Source organism: Taurulus bubalis, assembly GCF_910589615.1.
Source record: "Taurulus bubalis genome assembly, chromosome: 14".
NCBI lineage: Eukaryota > Metazoa > Chordata > Actinopteri > Perciformes > Cottidae > Taurulus > Taurulus bubalis.
The window spans coordinates 11,477,057-11,488,847 of record NC_136602.1 but is presented as its reverse complement, the minus strand read 5'-3'; the positions used below and the strand labels follow the sequence as shown (position 1 = coordinate 11,488,847).

General features: G+C 40.6%; 1 protein-coding gene across 1 annotated transcript in view; it reads right to left on the bottom strand.

Annotated features, from left to right (window-relative positions):
• lrmda (leucine rich melanocyte differentiation associated) overlaps positions 1 to 11,791 on the bottom strand; it is a gene marked incomplete at both ends in the record, with an annotated part of 191,950 nt that overhangs the window by 86,460 nt on the left and 93,699 nt on the right. The window lies entirely within an intron of this gene.

The following is an 11,791-nucleotide window of genomic DNA, read 5'->3' as shown; positions in this document are numbered from 1 at the left end:
CAAACAACACATTACAGAGATTGTTATTAACTTCTAGTAAATGACCTTGTAATGCATGAAAATCATTGCTGATATTTCCACATATCACCCCCTCACCGTGACATTAAAAAACTGTACTAACTTTGTAATAAAACAAACTAAAATAGCAATATTGTGAGACAGTAGTATTCAAGCAATGTGTTCATTGAAGGCACTGGACACTCACATACGTTTCTATTATGTCACTGTCCAATACAATGATATTAAAGTCTCCCTATCTGTCTCTTTTCCCAGAACATCTCCCTCCGGAGTATTGAGAGGTATCGGAGTTCCACTGCTCTCTACTGTGACCTTGCTAGTTTCTTTTTTGGGGGTCTGTGTGATTATTGGCAGTTTCTCATCTGGTCGAGGCTCCGCTCATTTGTCATGATTATTGCTGAGTTCTGGTCTGTCATTGGCTGCAAGAGATCAATGGCTTTGGACTCTTGCTCTGTTGTATGGAGCAGACCAAAGAGTCTTTTCCTCGCTAAATGAGGCTTTCCCTCTATCCATCCTTCCACTCTGTCCATACAGCCATCTTTCTCTCTGTGTCTTTCTCTCTTTCCCTCCGGAGGCAGTTCATCAATTTGGTAGTCTATATATCTTTTTTTCTCTCCAATCAGCAGTGACATAGCATCCTCTCTTTCAGGTATTGGAGTCACAGGAACGCTTTCTTAATTCGTAAAGGATATTTTTTGCTTTTTTTAACTTGACATACCAACCCTTAATGTGAAATAGCCAATAAGTGAACAAAACATTTGTTTTACTTGTAAGTAAACAGACTATGTTCTGAATCTATCTATTAAAAGGCAATTTTAGGCTCTTCATTTATATAGTATAATTGTAATCAAAACAGATAGCGCTGCAGTTCTTTTGTGACTTTGGAAAGATATGCCATCCAGTAAGTCTGAAATGTGTAGATGCATGTAAGATAAGTAATAATTAACATAAATGTCATACTTAAAGGCCCTCTAAAAGAATAGCTTGGTATTTTGGGGAGACTAATTCACCTTCTTGCCAAGAGTTAGATGGGAAGATGAGATGAGAATGATACCACTCTCATGTCTGGCAAGTATGTATGAAGTTGGTTGTCTTAGCTTAGCACAACACAATTAAAACAGCCAATCTCGTCTTGACATCGCTGTACGGTTGGCAACCAGTGGAGACTCCAGAAAGTCATATGGCACCTTGTCATTTTTACAATTTATTTTGTTCTCATTAAACAAATGAGATATAGAATGTTCATTAGTGAGCCTTTGAGGCGCTGTGAGGACGACTTTGCCACCATTGGACATATCAAGGTAACCCTGTTTCCAGTCCTTGTGCTAAGCTTAGCTAACCTGCTGCTTGCGGTAACATCACATGTACTGCACACGAGTGGTATAAAACCATATATATAGTTACACTTTTTGAAGAATTTAGATTTATTCCTTGGAGTTTAGCTTCAATATAAAATAACATGATACAAGTTTGCTGGACAACTATGTGCGGTGATTTTTTTTTAAATTGTTGTGCCATAACTTTAAGAGTCAAACATTGCATACATGTCCCATGCCCCTGGTTATAACTTCAAACTGTCTGGAAGATTTTTAACCAGTACAAGAACAAGCCTCCAACGTCCTCATTAAAGTCCATTCACAGTCTCTCAATCAAATGCTACTTCTGCATGCTATACGGGCCTGACAGAGTATAAAGTTCACAAGTGAACGTATCATTATATCATGATCTGTAATGATAAGTTCTCAGAATAACTCTTTTTTATTTTGATTATGTGAGTCAGTGGTTAGTGGCCCTTTAAATATCACTGCTTATATGTGTAGAAAATGAGAGTGTAATTTAATGTTCAAAGAAGCTACAGAGAACTTTAATTATGTGCCCTTAATGAGGAATAAATTATGGCAAGACTAATTGCTTATGAATGTGAAGACACAGATCATGGCTTCTGCTGTACCACACATACTGCAGCTGCGGCAAAATGAAAAACTGATATTACTATGTGGCTTCAACTGTAGGTTATGTGTCTGCTGTTTTGTTGCCCAGTGTGCATTCACCAGTCATTATGTGAGGTTATAAAATGCAACACCGAGTGAATGTATAAAGGATATTGTCATGATTCCTTTATACATTCACTCGGTTTTGCATTTTATAAATTGGTGATCATAAAATTACCGTAATGTACCACCAAGACAATGTTAAAAAATTGACACCGTCATTATTGAATCTTCACATGCTGCATCAATCGATGCTGCGTATCAGCATACATGACATCACAGAAGCTCTGCAAAACCGAAGCGATCACTCTGGTGTAAAAAGCCATTGAGCATACATTCATGTCAGTAATCAACACACAGCCGTCTCAGCTTCCCCTCATGACTCTCAGAATTAAAGTACCTTTCACACAAGGTCAAGACGGAGGAGACAAGCCTTATTAAATATATTCCACCACTTCATGTAAATGGAAAGGGATGCCCCGCTACAGTAATTATCAGCCAGCTTTTGTCTTTGTTCCAGTTGTATCACTGGGCTCAAGATAACGTGTATTGTACGTCTCTCTGTTTGCATATGGAGTAGTATGGAGTATGGATGTAGAGAGATCTAGATGGTTGATGGAGAAATAGCAATACAGGGAATCCAGGACAGGGGATGTGATACAGAGTCATACAGACTGTAGTTATATGCAGAAGTAGCTCTGCAGACTGTTAACGGCAGTGCAGAGCTAGTCCAGTGCCACCCGGAGAGTGAGTAGGAGAGCAGATGAGTTTTATCACCTCGCCAAAGCCTTTCTCAGGAACTTCTAATTGACGGCTGGGCCTTTTCCTCTGTCCCACACAATTTCCCATCATGCCTCTCCTGCTGCCACACAGCTCTCACTACTCGTACTCCAGTTCTCCAGCTCCCTCCTCCTTCAGTCCATCCCTCACTCTACCTTTGTTTTTATCCGTATCTGAATCCGTTCCCCATCTCCTCTCCTTTCTCCAGTTGCTGCCGCTCCTTGGCTTGGCTGAGCAGGCCTGACAGGCGGATTCCTTTGCTTTTCGCCGTATTAAAGCCACTTTCTTGCTCTGACAGCCTGCTCTCTCCTGCCACCTCATAGCTCTGGCTTCACACTTCTCTGGGCAGCCACTGCCTCTTGACAGACCACTGTCACTTCCCATCATGCTCTCTGCTGATCGCGCCTCCCTCCTCCACTGCTCTGACACCCCCCATACCCACCCAACCCCTCCTCGGCAAGCTCGCACGAGCCCACTTCCATACCAGTGCAATTATTTTTTTGACAAGCTATCCATCAGCCTTAACTTTAAAAGCACTCTCCACTGATATCCATTGTTAAGCCCCCCTTTGCAGCTCCTGCCTTCTCCCTCCAGATAGAGCTTGCATGAGAGAGTATGATATCAGACATCACCAAACCTACCAAACCATGTAAATTTACTTTGTTCTCAGCTATGTTTCCAATTTCACGTCCAATTTTTCGGTACATTATGCGTAGTTGTTGTGCCTAATACAATGTTGTCAAAACCCATTAGAGTTTTCTCCCTTAGTCGCCTCTGAAAACAGGTTACAATTGGTATTCTCTATGTGTAAGGCAGCATCTGCAGTTGAATCTTATTAAAATTATCTGTTCAATTCTCACGTTCTTCGGTCAGCGCAATTTGCAGGCATTAGCAAAGACACATATGAAAATGTCAGCATGTCAACTAATAACAACGAAAGCAAAAGGAGTGCATCGCAGTGAGTCAATAACGCTGCCTTGCTGGTGACACAAATGTGATGGTAATCTAAGAAAATGAATAAGGAAGAAAAGCTCTGCGCTGGTTGAATGGAAATCGTGTCCTATGTTGAATCATTTGGTGCTCTTCCACTTGGCCTACATCTTAGCCTTGCAGAAGAAAAGGGGGCATGAAAACAAAGTGCTCTCCCATCACTGCTGTCTGGTGCGCTCAAACAGCACACATTACATGGGTATGATAAATTGGCTGCATTATGCAAAACTCAAATTCTGTATTCATCTGACCAATGCTTCCATCTGAACAATACGATGCTGTGAGTAGATACTGAATGTGGCTGTTGAAGCCTCAAAAGTATGATTAAGAACACCCTTAGAGGCTTTTTGTCATGAATATTCTGGCGGTTGAACTGTATATTATACTTACACTATAATAAACCAGCTGTTTCAATGTGAGGAGGAAGAGTTTGTGTATCAGGTTCTGTTGTTCCTATAGTAATGGCAATTTTCTCCAGTTACAAAAGCCCCACTGTGGCACACAAGAAAATTATAATCAATATGCAGTGTAATTAATTTAGCAGCCTAAACGCTTGTGAAGCTCATTAGACAGAGGACGGCAAGCATGGTGTAGAAGGACAAAACATCTATGGCATACAGGATATTCACCCCAAACTAAACTAAAATGGGTTTGGGCCAAAGGGCGGCGCAATTTCAGTAGCAGTTCATAAAGAATATTGAAGACATAAAAATAAGAAGTGACACAATTGCTATAGCAGCACACTGGAGCTTGGCTGCCACGCAACAGAATCCCTCAGCTGAGTGAGTTTGTAAACTTTAAGCCAATTGCATTCAAAAGCCACCCTTCACCAAAAAGGAAACACAATTAACAAGCTGATACCAGCGTGTGTCTGGCTGACTTAATGAATATCAAATTATACACAAACACTTATAAATCATCATTATCCCCCCAAATCTTAATTGATCCCACAATTAAACATGACAAATGCTACGTATGGCAAGTCTTGACTTTATTCTTTCCCTACAAGAGACTATTTATCTTTCTTTTCCAAGTGCGTCATAGCTAATTTCACATTGTGTGTGCTGGTAATTAACAGGGACAGACAGACCATTTTTGGTGCAGGGTTATTTCTTTTGCTTCCAGCAGGGAGCCCTCTGTTTCGAATCATTTCCAAAGGCTCTTAGGAACTCAGTTTTGCTCCTAATGACATCTATTTCAGCCTTCCCTTATGTTTTGGAATGACAATTTACATTTAGTCATCTTACTCTATTAATTATGCGCTGCATTTAAAATGCACATTCACTTTCAATAATACCTTTGTTTCCACAAACTGTTGAGGGAAACTGAGCGTGCTATTTATATGAATAGATATTCTTTTCACAGTGATGAAATATAGTGAGGATTCTTTCAAATGGAATACTCTTCGTCTGAAAACACTTAATTACATGCTTGCAAGAATGGAGCCCTGTGCTTGATTGCGCATGCATTTCAATGTTTCTGTGTATGAGGCATTTTGCAGATTGACATGTTTATTTGAGCAGTGTTGTGTTTACACCTTGTGCAGATGCTGAGTCTAATGCACTGCAGACACCTGCCACTGTCGGTGGCCTTGACAGCTCTGGTCCCAGCAAAGCAAGCCACCAGCATATGGTTATCAATGATCCAGATGGCTCCTGCTCGTCTCCAGACTGACAACTTTGCTCCTCCATTATCAAACACTAGTAATTAACCATAATCAAGTAGGTGTTAATTAGACATAATTAAACAATTTCTGTTTGGTCAGAGTCTACTATTTGCCAATTACTTGCAATTATAAGCACTAAGCACTTCACTGTGTACTCTGTCGGTGGTGAAACAGGCCGCCAGTCAAGCAGCAGGGCTGTGTCTGTTTGCTAGACTGAAGAGCCTTATGTTTTGTATAACACAGTTGGCAGATTTAAACCTGCAGCCCTCTGATTGGCCAGCCTGTCACAGCTGCTTGTGGGGGGGGAACAAAGGGAGCGTCATACTTCTTGTTGACAGCGCCAGAAAAGTTGGTCATTTCTGGGAGAGTATGGCTGTTAATCAGAGTGCCCCTTGACCCCAACCCACGGGTCCCAGCACCACCGCTGGTTGTACACACCTGGAAGCGATGCATGTTTCTGAGGGAAATTAAAGCTGTATATTTGCTTTGTGATCGCAGAAGAAATACAGCTTTGACAAGAGGGACAAGCAAAGCAGGTAAACGCTAAGACGAAGGTAGGAATAGGAGACTAAGTTTGACAAATTCAGCGTGAGAAAGAAATGAAGAGAAGAGAGAAGTGGCAATGCGCCCATTGAGAAGGATGGAGGGACACAGCTGTTTTTGGCAGACTGACACTAGACAATGCAACTGATGTGACTACATATTTGTATGAATGGGGAGAATGATGAGCCTGAGAGGTGAGATAGTTTAACTTAGACAAGCAGTAATGGTCAACATATTGTGGGATGTAGTGACACTGGGTAAACGAGGAAAGCCCTTTGTGAGTTTGACTATTCATACATGAAACACAAACTCCTCTACTGAAGCTTTGCTGTGCTGCTGATGTGTGTGCATTGTGAAGCGCTGTGCTTCGTTAAAACATTTTTTTTTAAACTGATGCAAATATGATGATGATTTTTTTTTTTTTACTTTTTGGGCTTTATTTGAGAGTGTGTGGATAAAACAAAGTTAATACATGTTATTCATTTAGGGGCCGGCTAGTTAGCTAGCTAATTCCACCATGCTTTACACTGGTTAACATACAATACTGGATGAAAATGAGTACATTAAGCATTACGTTGTTACATTTTACAAATTTAGCTAATTATCATCTCATTTGTGGTTTGATGAACAGTAAATTCATCAAATTGTTGCAGCGAACACACAAATAGGCGCCGCAGTTCGCAGCAGTGCGAGACCACTTCCCACCTCCTCAAGGCGGACCAGAGAGCCGTTGCACCAGAGTGTGAGTCCGGCGTTCACACCAACATCAAACAAACCGCACCAAGGGGATGAGCGCAAAAGGTTTAACCGGACTAAACAAGGCATGTCCGAACACGCCTTAGTGTAGTGTAGCATTAAAATATAACAGAAGATTTCTCTCAGACTTTGTTCAACACATTCTGTGTGGCAGCTTCATCAAAACCAATACCAGAGCACCAATATTGGTTGTTATTCAAACTGATGACGGATATAGAGGGAGACAAAGCCTGCTCTGATACTGGACAAAGCCTGCCATGATACTGTTGGATACAACAGGATTCAATATCATTCAATATTCAATATCAAATAAGATTCTTTATGAAGACAGGATATGACATTCCTGTTCTTATTTGCCAGATAGAGGAATGGGTTTTCACATTCCCCTCCACCCTCAAGATAAATGTATCTTCTCTTGGGGTCAATGAAGAGTCAAAATACTGAGATGGAATCATAAGAAGATACAAGACAAATCTGAAAATAATATTAATGCAAATACTTAAAAAAATAGTTTTTAGACTCAATACAGGGTGTAGAGATTGCTTTGAAAGCAATGTGGTTTTTAAAAGTCAAAATAGTAAGTCTAAACTGCGATGACATAAAGAAGCCATTGAAGCCTGTTGTGCTTGTAGTTACCATCCCCACTCACAAAATATTTACCTTGGAACATATGTTAATTAGCTATCTCGGAAAATGTTATGTAGGAGACAAAAAGATGGTCTTGCCCTGTTGGTTCTGTAGTATGAATAATAAGCTGTTGACGTGGCACTTTCTAAAAATGCGAAAACATCCTTATAACAAAATCTTGAACTCCAATCTGTTCATCAAGCTGCGGAAGACAGATCCTATCTAAAAGAAAGGCGGTATTTAATCCAACAGGATCACAACCTCCACACAGAATAGCCATCCACGCTTTGGGACCACATTATATGTTTTCTAACTAATCTGTCATGTGTGCTGGCTCGGTGTCTAAATCCAAATTCTACTGTAAATTTGAGTGTCACCAAAATTAAAGAGGACCATAGCTGTAAAAGAGCTCGTTTGTGTGCAGAGTTAGCCATTTCACGTAGAGGCATCAACAACACTGTAAATTACTTATTTACAGTCAGTAATCATAGAGGCCATAACCCGGGACCAGCCCTCGCCCATAATTACTGCGCCCAGCATAATCAACAGCAACATCATCTGCTACGAGCTGGAAAACTACTCACACTTACTCCACCCTGCACAACACAACGATGTCTCCCAGAACTAAGGACGTAGCCACTAACGTACCTTGCACAGAGGCTAGATTCTCACGATACTGCGTGAGAATCACAGGATCACAAGAAAATCCATCTTGACGGGCGTTTGTGTCTGAACCACAGTGGTTTGGACCAATTAGTGTCCTGTTAAAAGCTACTGGCAGCTATGGCCGTGGTGTAGGTGTGTGTGTGTGTGACGAGAAACGGAGAGACGACTGTTCATTCTAAACAATGATGGCAGCTCCTACATGTGTAAATGCTGCAATAGTATCCGTCATATCAGCACTGGAGAGTATTTCTTCACTAAAAGAAAAGTAAAGAACGGCACTGAAGACTTTTTCTCCGTGGAAACTAAGTTTTCACTAAGTTTCGGCAAGAGTTTGATTCACCTGGCAAAGTGCCTTTTTTCAAACTGTGTCCAATGACCGCTTCTCAGATGGTTTTGTGTGACAAACCATCTGGTGCGTCAGGTTAAGAGCCACCCAGTGTGCATGCTAATATATTGTGTTCATTTCAGAGACAAGGATCTTTTCTTAGACACCTTACTTCTTCTAACATAATGTTGCCAATAACTGTACTGACACTGATGATATAAAGATTGCATGAGTCTGTCTAGGCTTAATTTTAAATGTTGACACTTTTCTCAGAATGAAAGAGAGCTACTATGTAACACCTCCGCCCAACTTTCACATAGAAAATATAGTGCTATATATTTGTGGATGAGTAAAGTGACATTATCATAACATCTGAGCAACTCCATCCACTGAGGAAGGCCACAAGATGTGGTTCAAGTTTTGATGAGAATTCATTTCATCAAGCTGCTGTTTCCAAGGTCAAGACTCAACCTTTAAGCTCATCATTTTTCCAACTTCTTCTGCGAGCAAAAATAACAAAGCAATAGCAACCACAAATCAAACCTATAAGGACAGATATGCAATAAATATCACAAACAGGTCTTTTTTAACAAAGATAAAAGCATAAATGTATCCTTTAAGGTGCTGAACATTAATTTTACCAAACCTTAGGGAGATCAAGATAAATAACATGTCTTGCCATGTCTGAGAAATGGAGTCAACCTAAATTCCGAAGCCTCTGTCTGCTCCTCCTTTGTAATGACATCCAGTCATGAGGAGGAGTGGATGGTGGGTTTCTGAGGTGCTGAAGCCTGAGTTGCTTGTCAGTGGCATGACTGATCACCGAGGCCAACTCTAAAAGGATTGCTGGTGGAAATAAAGACACCAGCATGTCAGCTGTAAGCTCCTCAGAAGGACCCATCAGACAAGTGGATGTGTATTGACAGGCCAGAGACAGAAAGAGAGAGACGTGGAGAGATGAGCGGGAAGACGGAGAGAGAGGAAGTGTCCTGAAGTCGCTCACCTTGGCACAGGCTGCAATGTCAGCCGACCTGGTGGCCATCACTCTCGGGCCCTGTCCAGGGTATTATTTAAAGCCAAACAAATATCAGGGGCTGAATGTCACCACAAGGACACCCCGGCCTCATCTCCACCAATCAGTGTCTGGGGTTTCAAATCACCCTTTCTCCTTCCCGAGCCGACAAATCCATCTTCCTCATTCCTATACCCTGCTATACACCCCCATTCGACCCCAGTCTACCACATTGAGGGGCGGCACTGTGCAACAGATTTACGATCCCCCCATCTCAGGCCGAGCACGATTTATTGACATTAGTTGTCAGCTTTCTTTTTGAGAAATTGCACGTAGAATTAATTTTAACTACGTCTTAATGTTAAATATCCTGGAAACACTAAATTTCATGGTAGGTGATGCTCAGAGCTGCATACGCATATATCAAGTTCTTGGGCTTCACTGAAAGACCCTTTTTTTTAGACTTTAATTTAATAAGAAGCAGCTCATAACCGTTTCATCTCAGCTGTTAATTACACATCCTTTATGCTGAGGAATGATCTTGGGACACTATTTAATGCATCAAAAGTTTAAGTAATTTAATTTAATTGTTTTTATTACTTAATCATGTCCAAGGCCACATAACTTGACGGAGAACAACCTGAACCAGGTATCCAAGAGTGTCATTCTGAAAGAAGACAAAATGGACTGCTGTTGAACAATTTTGTCCTTCAAAAAAGAAAAAAAACACAAGTAGGTCAGTGATCATGCTCTGGTGGAGAAGATATGTCATCTGCAATATGAATACACTCAATCCATCTGTTGATCATATCATTTAAGGATTACATCATAAAAATACAAGCTTTATGTTTACAAGCATTACTAACAGATACTGCACCGCAGTAGAAGACAACAAAGGCCCAGATGTAGGTGTTGTCGAGCAGGATACAATCTTGTGTTTACATCAGTGCAGAGGTGACATTTGTATGTATCGCGGATTGTGCCTTTAAAAGATGCACATATATCAATCACTTCTTGTACACCACAAGTTTTCATTTGTACTTACACAATACATCAATGCATATAGAACATGAATATATGTAGTAAAATATAGGGGCTATGAAAGTATGACTGAAACACAGCTCAGCCCAAACAAGAAAACACAGTAAAATAAATCATAACCCTGGTAATAAACATGTAAATCTTGATCGATATGTACTTGCCTTTTTCTCTTTTTCAATAACAGCTGCCGTAAAGGCCTGCTGAGCACAAGCGGCCATAAAAGTATGTAAAATAAATTAGGAGAGCATAATGAGAGGCTCCAGCAATTCCCCCATAAATATAACATAACGACCACAACTAAAATGTCAGAGAATCCAATAAATCAATTTCTCAGGGACAGGCCGGCCTTTATGTGCAGAACACACAGACATATTTATATATATATACATATATATATATATATATATATATATATATATATATATATATATATATAAATATATATATATTTCTTTTATTTATTTATTTTTTCTCCATTGGATCACATTTTTGGAGAGGGCAGCCAGGGAAAAGGTGCAGCTCAACACAGGTCCCTCTCAAATGAGGAAGGTTTAATATGTGTTGGGTGTGATTCATCACCGTGACATGGACACCTGAGGCCTGGGCCCCCTCCATTTCTACTGCCTAAATGGTTTCTTGGGGACTTTCCTACACACATGCGCACATACACACAACGCACAAAGTAGAGAGCTGAGAGAGATATAAAGGGGGAGAAACAAAGAGATGGGTAATGGATTGACAGGGAAGGCCTCATTTAAAAAGAGAGCTATTTTGTCCTCGGCATGTAATAGATTCTAGGTCCAGTCCAGAGTTGGACGATGTCTACAGGGAAGCAACTGATTCACTGGTGATGTAAAGAGAGTGGGAAATTTCAGGGGAAAATGAGATGATTGAGATTACAAGCCTATTTCAGATAACCAACACGCTAAGAGAGCATTATTCATAGAGGCAAGGGGGTTACAGACCCACTACACCTGGTGAGAGTTACTTCAAACCAAATAATGCTATTATTTACCCTACCGACTCTTCAATTTCCGAACTCCATGAGTACACAATGGGCAGAAGTACACCCAGCGGTTCAGTCTGCTGACAACAAAGCAAAATATCTGCTATCGAAGAAACACTATACAATCTTGTCCTTTTGACGCAGGTCAATCACATTACTGACTTCTCCACACAGACATTTACAGGCTGCATCACAAGTTGTTGTTTGACCTCATAAGAGCTCTCTGTGTTGTAAAAACAAATAAATCTAGCAGAACAACAAGCTGCATAAGAATGCAATTATTCTAATAGCATACCCAGGAAAATAAGTTCAGTCAGTTATAGACAACCTAATAAGGAGTATGTGATTGATGGTGAGATCATGGAGTCTT